The sequence below is a fragment of the Rhagoletis zephyria genome, unplaced genomic scaffold, assembly GCF_001687245.7.
Source record: "Rhagoletis zephyria isolate East Lansing unplaced genomic scaffold, Rhagoletis_zephyria_1.1 Rzeph_scaffold_00125, whole genome shotgun sequence".
NCBI classification, from domain to species: Eukaryota; Metazoa; Arthropoda; class Insecta; order Diptera; family Tephritidae; genus Rhagoletis; species Rhagoletis zephyria.
In genome coordinates, this window is record NW_016157209.1 from 42,012 (window position 1) to 58,308 (window position 16,297).

Sequence of the window (16,297 nt, forward strand, 5' to 3'; positions counted from 1 at the left end):
AATGGTTAAATAAACAATTGAGTATTATTATTGAAAGTCTTCTGAAGAGAACCAGAGTTTTCCGATCGAAAAATATTGATTTTCAAGAATTATATACCATTTCCACGAAATTTTTTCCCCCATATAAAAATACATGGCAAACTTTGAGCGCTTTGAGCGACCTCGTAATTATTTTTTGATAAAAAAAATAGGGGTATACTTTTTTCGATATAGAACAATCCTAGGGGGTGAGAGCATTACAATCCCGACTTTACTGTTTTTGGACCACCCTAATGTACAGATGTACATAAATGTTTTTTAGGATCTTTCCGTATTTTTCTGCTAATTTGCGAGTAAAAACGGATATTTTCTATTTGTTTTGAGATGTACCGAAAAGAGATTTGTAAACGACCGTTAAAAATGAGTTTTTTTTTTAGGTGACGAGCTTAAACTTTAGCCGCGTATAGCAGCAGCCACATTGAGCCATGAAAAAATCAGACGTTTTTTTTTGTCTTACATCAAATAAATAGTTGTATACAGAAGACCAAAGCGTCCAATCATTTTTTTTATACGCCGCTTGTACCGCACCTATGCGCGCTTCTCTGGTCACTATATCAAAATCGTCACCTTCAGAAAATACTATCTTCACCATAAAATATCCGGTAACGGGCCGAGGCTGATCAACTCTGCAACGCTAGGCTCGAGCATAAGAATATCCATCAAGCTTCTTGGCTGTCTCCATATCGAAAAACTATAAACCCAATTAATAATGTTGTGCTATATGGATTGAATAGTACCCGTGTTTCGGCCGAACGTACGATCCGAAAACAACAAAGAGATATATGAAAGCATTGGGACTACATCTCCCTTTCACTGCGTAGTACGTACCACCGCCGACTCGGCGGAAACAGTTCTTGAACGTGTTATATGCAATCCAAGCTAAAGAAGGTTAACTTTGTTACCCAGCTGGCATGCGACGCGTGGGCTCGGAGGTACCAAATAATATTGCTAAGTAGTAACCCTCGGCATTAAAAATGCGTTTAATTCGGCGAACTGGGCAAAAATTCTAGACACCCTGGATCATATAGGGGTATCTGTGTACCTCAGAATGCTCATACGAAGCTACTTCGAAGACCGCTGGCGGCAGTACGGAACTTCAGCAAGGGTTGAAAAATCGAAAAATCTCAAGTGGAGTCCCCCAAGGCTCTGTACTTGGCCCTTTGCTTTGGAACTTTATGTACGACGGAGTTCTTCGCCGCAAAGTACCTAAGGCGACAGAGGTTTTGCGGATAATACCTCAGTAGCGGATACTGCGAAACACTTAAGCGAAATTTGCGATAAAGGCAATAAAGCCATAGGAGCTGTACAATCGTGGCTTAAAAGAAAAACGGCCTTAAAGCTTGCGGAGAAGAAAACGGAGGCGGTACTCATCTCCTGCAGGAAAAAATTAGAAGAGGTCACCATACAAATTGGCGAACACAGCGTCACTACTCTGCCTTCAGATTGAAGGCGAAATATCGACATCAATAAATGTAATAAATAAAACTACCAAAATCTATGTTTTATTTAATAACCGGCCTGCCTGGAGCTCATAATTAACGAATAATTTTTTTTTTGTGTTTCCGAAATATGAAAAGGCATCTGTGAAGTGCAGAGCGCAATCGTACTCCAACGAAAAAAATCTCTAAAATTGGACTAGTCGAGGACTATCTTACGGTCAGGGTTGAGTGGACCGGTCCTTTTCCAATGACACGCCAATGCAAAAAATGGCAGTTAAAACCACTGGCAGGGGGGGGAGGGGGTGCTGGTAACAATACGGACTATCTGAGGGCTAACCAAGCGTCAGACGCACCGTGATGCCGCTTAGAAAAGGCTATGTTGCCTGGGCTATAGTTTCCTAGTCTTATCGATTACTGCTGCGAGACAAGACTTCGGTAGCCTCTCTAGGACATTTCCTGTTGAGTCTAACATTCATACATACATAATGAGCGGTAAGTGGATGGTGAGGTCGGGTTGCATTTACCTTTACTTTACTAATGCGAGTTACTGTGAAATAGCCCTGTGGTCAAGCAGCGTAAAAAATATTAAGAAGTAGCTCCGGAATTTTTGCGACCATAGTCTTTAGCATTCCGACATGAGTACATCCCCTGGACTTGGCGATTTATTACTCTTGGGTTTCCCTGCATTCTATTGGAGACAGAGTTCTTCCGCCGTGGACTTACTATGTTGTCAATTTTTTGCGCGGTTAGATTCGGCTTTGGAGTCGTGCCTCAGATTTTTGTATGGCAATTTTGTACCCAAAATCTCAGATGTCGTTATTGAAGTCATTCCGTAGTACCTTCTATTTGAAGTTTTTACGTCGGGCTTCCACTAACAACAGTAACAAAAGTAATTAATTTTTGAAATTTTACTGAAATGAGAGAAAAATTCTGTTTGTTTTTATTAATAGCTTTTAAAAAGGTACCATTACGAAAAGTTACGGTTATTACTTTTCAGCGCAGTTGTTTTAATTTATTTTAGTTGTGGATAAAACGTAAGAGCTTGACTCTATGCTTTTTTAATATATTCTTTATATACAAAAAAAAAGGTTACCGAATAAATTTTTTTCTTTCTTTTATAAATGTTGAACCAAATGAGTTTCCTGCGGTTGCTGTTAAGAAGTAACTTTTGTTATTTTAAGCGCCTATGTATAAATATATAAAATATATACTAAATGCATAAGTTTGTATACCGGTGTCTTTATACACAAATACAAGTAAATATGTATTTACGGGTATACTACGTTAGCATTTAGGGACCAACAACCATTGTACAATTTATTTGTTTTGTTACTGGTTTCATATTTGGTTTCGTTTTTAATTCTTGCCAAAGCCAGCTGGCAGCTGCATTCAAAATCACACTGTGCTCTTCATTCGCAAACATCAAAATCGAGGATACACATCCCCACACACAGGCCACTCACTGGCTTTCGCTCTGTTCGGCTTTTACAATGCATTTGCTTCCTTTTCGGAACTGCAATATTCGACCACTTCAGGTTGCCACAATGAAGCAGCTGCACATTATAAATGTGCATTAGGGCTGCGGCTATCGGTATGTTCGGATATTCGTGTATACGGAGAAAATCCGGATACCCGGTTAATATCCGTATATTTTTGTTATTCGGATTTCCCGTTAATATCCGTTCATTTTGGTTAACCGAATAATCGGATATTCTAAAATGTGTTTGAATGAATTCGTAAAATTGTTCTCAAAATTACTGAAACTATTGAGTTTCAAAATAAATAATAGAACACTTCATTATTACACAAACACTTGTGAGTTTATTATTTTTAACTGACTTCGCAAAAAGGAGAAGGTTATCAGTTCGTCGGAATGTTTTTTTTTTTGTTTTTGGTTTTTTGGTTTGGACCACGTTAACCGATTTCGATAATCTTTTCATCGGAAAGGTGGTACCTCAAGGATTGTTCCATACTAATTTTGTTTAGATCCGATAATTGGATCGTGAAGAAATTAACGATAATCTTAAAATTTTGTATGAGAATTGAAGTCGGCTTTGGTTTTTGCTTAAAAATTACTTGTTTGATTCGCAAATCCGGATATCCGGTTAACATCCGTTTATCTGGATTTTTGAACCAGATATTCGAATATACGGATGATGCGAATATTCAAACTTGCTAATATTTAATGTGATTCTTCTTGCTCTTCAATCATTCGTATGTAATTATGTAGATCAAATTTATTTCAGTTGTACGTCGGAATTAGTTTTCCGACAATGTTAAGGTCTGATGATGATTCTGCCTGATGGTAGCCAATACTATTACAATGGATGTTTGTACAGTCAAACGATTACTGTCGTAGCTGTACCTACACTACTGTCCTAATTTTGGCGGTAGCTCGTCGATGCTCGTTCCTCCACTATTGCCTGGTTGAACTCGATTCAGGCAGTATCTACGATTGTGCCCGCTTCATCAGGGCTACAAATTGGTTTTATCTCTAATCCTTTGGCGAAAGTTTCTTCTTGTAGATTGAATTTTCCGACTATACGACCAAATATTCTTAATTTTTCTACCCTGCCATTAAAGTTAGCAATCATTCAGTAGTTAGTTGAAAAGCTTAATGTGTACGTTTAGACATATAGCGAACCCGCTTGCTTCAAGACAGCCGATTTAAATCCAAAATGTCTGTCTTTTTCTGTGGAGATTCAAGGCTCCACATGAGTTCGTTATTGCATCGAAGAGTCGGAATTGGATGTAGAGTAAATGTACAGCCATATTCCCCACTTTATTGCAGTACACTCCTACATAATAATGACGCAAAAATCCTAAGTTTACCAACTAAAAGACGTTATTGTAAGTGTACAGCTCATATTTTGCTTACATCGAAATTAAAAGTTATATCTTTTCAGCACAGATATCTTTTCATTTGTGAGTTGAGAATTTTGTTTATTCAAATCATGCGTACGTATGTATAGTATGGTCAGAATAAATGATTTACGATATACATTTGTACAAACATAAATATGTACTTATGTATCTGAGTATGTCCAGTTCCATTCAGATGAAAGAAAGCTACAATTAATTATGCACGTTACTTTAATTCAATACTTCAAAAGCTAATAAACGCTTTAATATTTAATTTAAAATTTAAAAAATCTGAATTCCGACGTGCAAATAATATTTTAAATGATACACCTAAGTTGGGGTGGTCCTTAAAAATATGAACATCTAAATTTTGTATGGGCGCCTTTTTATTATTTATTTTTTTCTACGTACGGGTAAAAACATAGTGGAGCGGCGAGCAAATCGAAGAGCTGGCAAGGAGCAAAGCTCCAATTACAAACGTGTATGTAGGCTTTGCTCTGCACTATGCGTTCTCCCATCGAAACATATGCGTTTGAAATCGACGCTTTGCTCGATGCTCTTTTCTCGCCGCTCCACTATGTTTTGACCCTAAAAAATAAAGACATTCACCAAAGCTTAAAAATTAAAAAAAAAATTCCTCGAATACATGTTAGCTTATTTCATGTATAGAACCCATAAAAAAAAATTTAAGTCAATCGAAAGGGTGACACCAAATTTGGTGTCCGATATGAAAAAGAATGTCTCATGTTTGTTTTTATATATATATTTTTTGAGTTATGTCTGCGAAATGTCACTGCCGGAGTGTGAACTTTCATCTGCTTTATCAGTCGCAACTATGGGTAACTATGACAATTTTTTCGTACAGACTCTGCTTGATATAATATGGAATTCGACATTGTTGCTTCACAAAAAAAATATATATTTTTTGACGAAAAAACGCCAAACTTTGACACATTACTCTAGCTACGTCCCTCATCACATATTAATTGTTTTTATTTCATAAAAAAGAGTATCGTTTTTTATGCCAAATGCATTCTTTTCAGCCTTCTGGCACACCACTGTGATAAACAACACACCACTTTTTAAAACTGTCTACTCGGTTTGTGTAATTTTTAGAAAACAAAGTTTCAAAACATCAAATTTGACCTACAAAAAACTACTAAAGTGGGCTTTAAAAGACGAAGGGATAAATTTTTCTATGTACATAATTGGACATTTCTTAACAAGTTGGAATTATCAAAACATAAAAATTTGACTTTGATTATTTTCCGGCTAATGTCGTCATATGGCCCATTGTGCGTCATAGTGAGATATTCTTCATTATCTTACAAATTAGAATATTTTGGAGTAAACATGCAAATTTCATCAAAATATAATTACTAATTATTTGAGCCTATTTTAATTTCATTAACGTTTTGACGTACTTGGAACTTCATCCAAATCGGATAACATTAACCATTTCTGCCCGCAAGAACTGTGGGCGTGGCAGTGCGTCGACTTTTACCATTTTCCACATTTATTGATTCCTAAGTGCAGAATAGAGCATTTACGAAATTTCAGCGAATTTGTAGTATGGTTACTCCTTTTGGCCGGATCTTATATGGTTACGCCCCACTGTGTGACACCTTAAAATTGTTTTGAAATTTTTAAAATTTTCGTCTATGTTTGTAGAAAAAACTAAACGCGAATGTGTTTTTTTAGGGACGACCCTAACCTACACCTATAACTGTTTATGCATACTGATGAGGTAAAAAAAATTAATACAACACAGAAATTCCTGAAGAAAAAAAAACAGTCATAAAAAATGCATACCAATAATTATAAAGCCAAAAACACCCCTATCAGAATATACTGGGTAAATATTCCATATTTTACAGTTAGCTTTACCGGTGTATTGGTTAAAGTTTCTATGAATTTCTTAACAGCAATGTGAAAATTTTACCGTATTCTTCTTAAAGGTACAAGTTTATGTACGTGTGAGGTTTTGAACAAAAAAAAATTTCTAAAAGTAATTTCACTAGTATTTAGCTTTTCAAAGGTCTCGTCTTCAAATTGTCTATTTTGTTTACATTTTACTGTAAAATTTTGTTATATAGATTCCAAAACCAACAAGAAAATTCACAGAGCTTGCTGTTTTTAATGGACAGTCCTGAAGATGACCTCAGATTGAGGTCGAAATATCGGCAATTTAAATATCTATAGAACGAAAATTTGCGTTTTATTTAATTGCTGGGCCTCGAGCTTGTTAAAAATGATTCATAATCTTTTAATGGACTTCCAAAAAAGGAGGAGGTTATCAGCTCGTCGGAAATTTTTTTTTATGTTCAGAAAGGTAGTGTCTCAGGGGCGGTCCCATTCAAATCTGGTTTAGATCCGATCATTGGATCATGAAATATATATATATATATATACATATATATATATTTTTTGTCAGTTTTGTTTTTTGCTAAAAATTACTTGTTATCGGGTACTATTACCAAAGCCATATCACACAAAACAACATTTGTGTATATTTTGTTGCTGCTTGTGGTATCTAAAGTGTTTAAAACTGCTCTGATTTTTTTCTTTTCAATCAAAGTGTGCTATGTGAAATACAAAAAAATTGAAATTGGAAAAAAATTGCTGCATTTATTTTTCTTAGTAAATTTGTTTGCTGCTCGAAGCATTGATCCATCCTTTGCATAGCTCAGTAATCAGTGTTTGCGCTGCTGAGTTGGGGGAACGTTTCAAAAGCTGCTATTCAATATCTTTTTTTGTATGAAAAAGGTTTCACATGCAAATCGATTTTAACAATTTAGAATTTTTGTGAGAAGAAATTAGAAATATTTGACATTTTAAAACCAAAAAAAAAAAAATCGAATCAGCTGCTCTACTGATACTACCTGCTCAATATGCCAATTTTTAAATTTTGTGAAGAGAAAAGTTATTCATTAGGCGAAATTACGCAAAAAAAATATTGCTGATCGTATGAGGGATTGTATCTTCAACATGAGAAACTCCAAATAAGAAGGCTACCTTGAGAGTATTGGATTAGATTGGCGCTTACACAAGAATGATAGAATGTATTCTCTCAATCGTGGAGCTTACACATATGCTAGTGTTTGGCCGAGCTTCTCCTCCGATTTGTGGGGTAGGCCTTGATGTTGTCACACAAAGAGGAGGGACCTACAGTTTTACGCCGACTCCGAACACAGTACAAATTTATGGAAATGTGTTATGTTACAACTGAATATTTATGTGCTGCTTTCACAAAAGATCGAAAAATACATATATGCCAAATAAAGATGCTTGAGGGATTCACAATGGTGTCGTATTGTTATATGTCGTAATCTTTAAAAGCAATAAATAAATTTTTTGAGAACTTGAAACCACAACCAACTATTTTTTAACACTGCGAAAATTCAGAATATGTCTTTGATGTTACTTTGCGAGCCCCCTTAATATATTTTTAGGCGTTTAAAGTTTACGACATACAACAATACGACACTTACGACACCGTTGTGAATACCACAGCTGTTTAAGAACTTATAAATCTAGGATCATTGAAAACGGTTTTAAATTTTTTGAAATTCAAAATTTGAATTTGACTTCCTTCCAACAAACTATTATTTGTGAGATCTTTTTTAATTTTCTGTGCCATTTATTTTTCATGCGAATTCGCTAACTTAGTAATTTGAACCAGAATAAATCAAAATAATTCAGAGAATGCCAAGTTAGTGGTGTTATGCGATTACAGTGATGGAGTGAAGCTAATGTAATAATGTAGTAATTCAAAAGCGACAATAACAACAAAAAAAAAAAAACCGGCGACATGCTTCACACATTTCATTTAGGTGGCGAACAAGGTGAGTAGAAAATGCAGCTGTGAAAAATTACCTAGGAAAATAGGTATGCATGAGTATGTGCACGAGTTGCATAGTACATACATACATACATACAAACGCGAATGCATGGTTAATTCAAAAAATGCAATTGTTGCAGTAAGATATAGTCTCGGCATAGCGTTCCACAAAACACTTGGCGCAATAATAATTGAGAAAAATACAAAAACAACGAAAGTAAAAAAAAAAAAATACAAAAAAATAATTCCCAAGAGTAGGTTGAATTTCATTTGCATTTCGCAGAAACTAAAGCATTTTGAAATCAAGGTGCAAAATGAGAAGGTAATCTACCAGGAAAATTAATGGAGAAGATAATTGGCGAGAAAAATATTATGACTAAAACAACAATAAATGCGATTATAAGGTGTTAGGTATGAGGTCTTAGCAAAATATGTACATATGTATGTATCTATGTACATTTTTCATATGCATGTAAAAATATGCAAAAATTGCAGTAACCTCCAATGAACTGTGAAAATAATTACATACATACATACATACGTAAAACATCAAACCTCATTAAACTTTTGCGAAATGAAAGAAATGTTCATAAGTTCATAAGTAAAATTCAATAACGTAAATAAAAAAATTGTGTTTTTGCGTTATGCTTCGTACAACAGATTTTGGAAAAAATTGATTTGCAACATTTTGTCAAGGGAATTACCAAAGTTGGAGTTTGCCTCTTTTTTATAAAAAAAAAAGTATAATACAGTATACCTATACATAAACGTATATTAGGAAGGCCGTACCACCATACAAGTAGTGTTGCCAGATTTTTTTCCAGTCATACGAGACAAAAGCATAATCTGTGCCAAAAATGCGGAATTTATAAAAATTTAACGGGACAAATGAGAAATAAAAAAAAAATAAATAAAATAAAAGCCCAACTGGGAACCATATATTGCAAGGTGATCCATTTCAACGAAATAATGCTCAGATTAGTTATAAACTTATGATAAATTTAATTTTTTTCATGGCAACACATTTTAATTTATACAAAAATTGTATGTACGTAGACATATAATTGACAAAACCATAAAAACAAAGTAAGAGATACAATTGCGGTGAAAATCATACCAGAAAAATTAAAAATTATGCTGTTGGAACTTATCTTTATTTATTTATTGTTAATAATTTTTATTTAAAATATGAGTCGATCTACATCAGATACCACGTAAATAAAAATTTCAAAGCTTGCAGAAAGTTCACAAAAACTAATCAGAGTTCAAAAAATGTTCATCAAAATTTAGATATTTTTTATTAGATTTCCTAGAGAGATTTCGAGTATGCGGCACATTTTAGTATAATAAAGTGCTAGTTTCAAGTCGCTAAAAATTGCCATTGATTTTTTTTTTGTGGAGGGTGTTGCGCATATTTTTCTATATAAATCTCAGTTCATGCGTTATATGGAAGAAAATTCGCAACACCCTCTCCAAAAAAAAAAAAATCAACGGTAATTTTAGCTATATTTCTCTTACAGAGTTGCATGCAATAATGCTTGCACAATAGCCGCGTTAAAGTATGGCCATGTTGAGTAGAAATTTACAGGTTGAAATGAATAATGAAATTGTCGAGAATTCGGGAAAAATCTTTTCCCGGCGGAACATTTCAAATTTAATGCAAAATACGGAAAATACGGGACATTTGGCAAAGCGGGACAAGCAAAGAAAAAAAGTTCGCCATATACCCCTCAGTCCAAAGTGTTTTCGAAAGGCAATTTTGAGAAAAATTGTTTTTTTTTTGCCGAACTTAGGGGTTGCCTTCTCACATTTTTTCCATATCTTCGGCACTTACAGTCGGATCAAAGCGTCACAAGCTAAAATAGTTTTTTTTTTTTTTTACTTTAAAATATATTAATGCCGTTAAAAAATAACTCCTCCTACGTTCGAGAAAGCCGCTACTGCCGAAATGTCTATAATTTGTCTAAAATTGGGAAACGAATCGAACAACTCAGAGAAGCGGGTGTCATCGTTGTCCCACCCGTCACGCTTGGAAAATGTTAAATTTCTGTGTAAGTTATATAATTAAATTTTATACTTTATCAGCTTCGTATTAAACTGATATCTGACTTCAAGTGTTAACAGCTTGACACATGTCAATCTATAGTTAAAGAAAATTTGCTTAAAGTTTGGAATGCTCCTTATGTCACTCACTGTATATGGTTTGCACTCACCTACATAGTATGAATGTCTGCATGTTTTTGCCTTGATTATATATGTAGGCATGTATGTACTAGGGATGTTAATTTTTTCGCTTTTTACGATCCCGGGATTCTCGGGATGTCGTTATAACAATCCGGGATTTAGATATTCATTACTTTTCAAGAACCTAAATCGAAAAAATTGCTTCTATCTCTCCTACCATAAAAAAAATAAAATAAATGAGTTTGAAACCTACTTTTTTATTTAATGTGGCGTTTTTACTTTTTCTCTCTGACGCCAGGATTTATTTTAAAGGCCTTTGTAATTTCGAAGAATTGATTAATTCTGAAAATATTTAAGAAATTCAATGCAGTGTAGAATAATAATATGGGTACCAAATGAAAGAGGAAGTTTCTTTAGAATTAAAATTTTTTGTATTCACAAGGACGAATAGGTAATTTTTTAAAGTGATAAAGTTAGAAGGACGAAATTCGAGGATGTTGTCGAGTTTATGTAAGTCCTTAACATATAATTTTTTCAAAAACAAATATATTGAAATTTTAAGGATAAGATTTTAAAAGGACATTTTCAATTGCACCAAAAAATTGAATATGATTAAATTCTACAGAATTTCCTCTTTAATTTGATACCCATACTTCTTCTCTAAGCACATTTCACTGAATTTTTAAAATCATTTTTGAATTACTGACGTCGGAGTGAAAAACTAAACACGCGATTTTACTATAAGTATTTGGCCCATGGTTTCGCGAATATTTTGATTTTTGTGCGTAAAATTCACTATCGCACGGGATTACGCAAGAATCCTGGGATTTTCGGGACCTAAAAAATGGCGAGATGCCGGGATTAACATTCCTGGTATGTTCCTACATATATAGTATTTATAATTACCACTAGAGTTGCAAAACTATCGATAGTGCCACCATCGATAGTTTTTGATTGTTTTAGAAAACTATTGATGGTCTCCAAAAAAATAAACCATTGATAGTATCGTATTTCAATGGTTCCTAGAAAGAATTTTTTAACTGCCAAGAAATTCGTTTTTATTTTTGTGGTATGTATGTATATACAGAAACACATTGATATGTACACCTATGCCCAAAATATTAGTAACACGACATTTTAACCACTTTTGACTATTTTTTTTTCGTTCCTTTTTTATTTAACACGTTCGCTGCCGCCATACAAAATAAAACCGTTCACCAGGTGCCAATAGAGTTTTTTTGTTTTAAAGTCATCTTTACGCAGTAGTTATATTCTGAGTGTGTTTTGTTAACATTTTCTGTTGTAATTTGTGTGTTTAAAGAGGGTGACTACCGGTGGGTCACTTGGCACATGGCATATACATGTATATAAGTAGTGCCGTGTGACCCACCGGAGGTCACATCAGTAATTTCAACTTTTTATTTCTATTATTCTTTGTTATTTCATTTAAGTTTTAAAATGGCGAATAGTGATTATTCAGTAAAACCAAGCGTTTTTATGGAAGTCGCAATCGAGACTAGGAGGAAGAGGGGGAGGAGGGGAGCGATGGTACTGACTTTGAACCGTCTGGATCGGATGACTATGTCCCATCAGATTTTTATTCCAGCGATTCGGGCGAACAATTGGAGGTATATTCATCATCGTCTACAATGCTCAGTCTGAACATGGTGTTTCTACAAACCCAACCCTAAATATCTGGAATAATGTAAGTGGAGCGTCTTTGAAGTCCTTCACTTTTGAGTCAACATCTACAAATAATACACCGGAAGTTAATGTCTGTTCAATGGAACCTATCGATGTGTATAATTTGATGGTAACCGAAGAAGTGTATGAGCTTATTGTTATCCAAACGAATTTGAATGCCAACAATTGGGTCCGAAATAGACCCATTTTTCGAAATTTGCGAATGAAGGCTTGGGTAGAGACTACCATTCCAGAGATGAAGAAATTCCTTGGTCTGGTCCTATACATGGGAATCATCAAATATCCAGCTATCTCCCTGTACTGGAGCACTAATAATTTGTATAAAAACTCATACGTTCCTAAAATTATGACGCGAAACAGATTTCAATTACTTTTGAAATTTATACATTTTTCGGACAATTCCATAACCCAAAGTAATCGGTTGGGAAAAATTAGCAGTTTATTGGAAGTTCTTGAGCAAAATTTTATAAACGCTAACACTCCAGGACAAATACTAGCAGTAGACGAGTCCATGATTCCCTGGCGTGGACGGCTTCAATTTCGGCAGTACAATCCGGGGAAATCTCATAAATATGGGGTTAAGGTATATAAATTGTGTGATCCTTATGGTTACACATACACTAGCAGTAATTATGGTGGGAGAAATAACTACAACAACCAAAGAGGAGTACCAACCCCTACAACATCGCACAGCAGTCAAATTGTCCTAGATCTGGCGGAAAATTATTTGGACAAAGGCAGAACAATTGCAACTGACAATTTTTATACATCCGTCTCTCTAGCCAGAATACTACTAGATCGCCGTACTCATCTACTTGGAACTCTTCGAAAAAACAGACAAGGCAATCCAAAGGACGTGACAGATCCTAAGCTCAAACTGAAGGATTTTATTGGACGTGAAGCTTCTGGTGTTGTAGTGGCGAAATGGAAAGACAAGCGTGACGTAATGATGCTAAGCACAAAACACGTTTTGGACGAAATTCCAACAGGAAAAAGGAATCGCAATGGCGAGGATATAAAAAAACCAAAAATGATCCTCGAGTATAATCATGCTAAGCAGGGTATTGACGTATCTGATCAAATGGCTTGTTATTTTACACCACAAAATTGCATTTGAATACTTGCTTTTCACTTCGATGGTAACCGCTTTGGTTATATACAAGAAGAACAAGAACATACCAATTCTGAACTTCAGACAGTCCGTTTGCGAAAGTCTCTGTGGGGAAAAAATTGAAAGACCATCGACATCTTCGAAAAATCATATATTGCAAGAATTTGAAACTAGAGATGCCACAAACCGAAAAATCAGAAAACGGTGCGCAAATTGTTACCAAGAAATCACGAAAAACGAAGGAAGAAACATAGCTGCCAAAAAAGCAAAAAAGATATCGACGTACTGTAACTTATGCGACGGTAATCCAGCTTTTTGTCTGGAGTATTTCAACAAAAAACTTTAAATTTTTTGTATTACTTCTTATTTTTATAATTATAAGTCTTAAAAGAGAATATAACCTGTTTTGTTTCCAATTATTATATAATTTACATACTATAAGCATTCTTGAATTAAAATATTAATAAAACCCAAAGTATGAGAATTACATCCGTATAGTTTTCAAATAATATAATAATGACTATTATCTATGTGCCAGGTAGAAAAAATAACAATTCCACTCACAAACCGCATTAAAATCATCAATACAAAATCATACGACGCGTGCCCACCGGTGGTGCACATGGCCTCTGATGAAAAATGTGTGCGACCCACCGGTGGTGCACATGGCAGTGAACGTGTTAAGCTTCATTATTTTTTATAAATGTATAGCTCGTTATATAACAAAGACCATATAAATCTAAATTTCAAAATGTGTACGAAAATTTAAAAAAATTAAGAAATAATCAAAAATTCAAACTTTTATAATCAGAATTTTTACAATAACTTTTGGAATGCAGTTTCATAGTCCATTATATTTTAGTATAGCTAAGTGCAAACTTGAAACTGCTAAAAATTCGCGTAGATTTTTGCCATTTTTTGGTTTGCTGACAGTGTCTTCGTATTTTCTTCCATACAAAGTATGTTGGAAAGTTTTTTTTTTTTATATGGAGGAAAGTGAAAAGTGAAAGTGATAGTTTTGAAAAAACTGATGGAAAATCGATGGTCTTCGATAGTCTCCAAAAAAATTATCGATGGTATCGATAGTGACATTGATAGTTTTGTAACACTAGTTACCACAAGGGAAGCAGATGTTCACAATAAAATACATACACCATTTCGCACTAGTTTGGATCCCTAGTAGGTAGAAGCTAATACAATATGCTGCAATTTGTATCGACAAACAAACATTACAAATAACGATAAGCCCTATTTAGAACATAAATGGGATGTGCAATTTTTTTGTTTCAGTTTGTAAGACTAACCCTGTAGGAAAATCCAAAATTTTAAGATTTCAAAGAATGCGTATAAAAATGTCTCTTTTGTTTGCTTGCGTTTATGACAGGGTACTTGTCAATTTGGTTTTTCGAAAAAAAAAAATTGCTCCAAACCAAAGTTGACAAGGTAGGTATGACGGAAAATCGTTCCACAATACATTAGTGCGTGCAATCTTAAACTTGAATGTTGCTAGATTTCCCCCAAATTTTGAAGCTGATTAATGTGTGGGGATTTTAGATTTTATATGGCCTTAAAACTACTTGTCTGCTTTGGAAAGTTACGCCAGTTATTTACATCAAGTGTCAACTCCATATGTACTTAAATACGACAAAAATAAATGTTATGATTGGAAAATCGATGTAACTATAATAATAATGGCAGCTAATTTTTCACCAGTCGATTTCCTTAGAGGGGGTTTCATGCAAGTATATTCGCACCATCTATCGCGAATGTGTGCATTTTTTTAAGCCTTACAACCCCTTGAATACAAAAATGCAGAAAAATATCAAAAACAAATAACTATTTTGTCAGGCGAAATAAGAACATGACTAAAGCAAAAAAAAAATCATAACAACAAAAGGGAGAAATTCACTGGAAACCCTATAAGTGAAATATGACCCCAATAATAAACTCTAACCAGCAGACAACAACCCTAAATGAAGTAAATAAATATGAGCAAAAACTGCGTGAATATTATGTATGTATGTGTGTATGTATATACAAGTTATTTGTTTTGTTTTTATTTTGTACATTTATGTAATATACGTATTTGTGCCACTTTTTGTTCGCATAAATGAAAATAGGGAAGAATTGAATTATTAGACATCTCTCACATTTCTGTTTAGCGTACACAAAAATGATTTTTGGAATGTATCGAGCCCTAACCGCCAAAATAACGTAAGCGACATTTTTTTCAAAATTTTCTTTTTGATGCAGAAATATTCCTACAGCATCTAGACGCATTTCTGCATCAAAAATAAAATTTTGAAAAAAATGTCGCTTACGTTATTTTGGCGGTTAGGGCTCGGTATTATGAATAAAAATTTACAAAATATTTATGCATGTGCATTAGATCTGGGAAAAAGTTCGACATACACTCTTGAAACTAAAGTATGTATATTTGCAAGGCAACCTCGATTTTTTTTTGCCGATCGTAAGGTCTACTTTTTTACATTTTTCGTCATTCCTTCGGCATTTACAGTCGGATCTTTAAGTACGATATATCGATGTTCTTGTTTCAAGAAAACAATTTGTTTTTGGAAATGATTTGTTCGAAAGTTAATTGATCCCAGTTCCTACCACCCCAATGTACCACCCTTATGCCAGTTAATTAAAGCTTAGCGAAAAATGTAAAAAAGCGACCCCTAGGCTCGGCAATTTTTTTCTCGAAATTGCCTCGCAAAAATAGTGTAAGACTCGCGGGTGTGCGGCGGAATGTGCTTCTGTACCTTCACGAAGTCCTCTTTATGTAACCTAATTGGCAGGCGGCTGTAGAGGGGTGCGCTTTGGTGAAATCCGCTCGAGCTGGTCATACTGCTGAAAGTGCCTGGACCAGTGTTACCGCTGAAAAATTTTCGAAAGTCGCAAAAAAAGTGTCACAGCCGAAAAAAAGTGTCTTGAAGTAATTCAAATCTTTTACACCACGTATATAAAGACTCATAATTTTACCTCTCGAAACTGATTGGGGCATATTCATAGTTGAAATAAAATCGACTCTTAGGCTAGTTATAGCTTTTTCACTTAATTTTCAATAGAAAATATGTCATGTTCGAGTATGGCCAATTATTTTTAATAAATTGC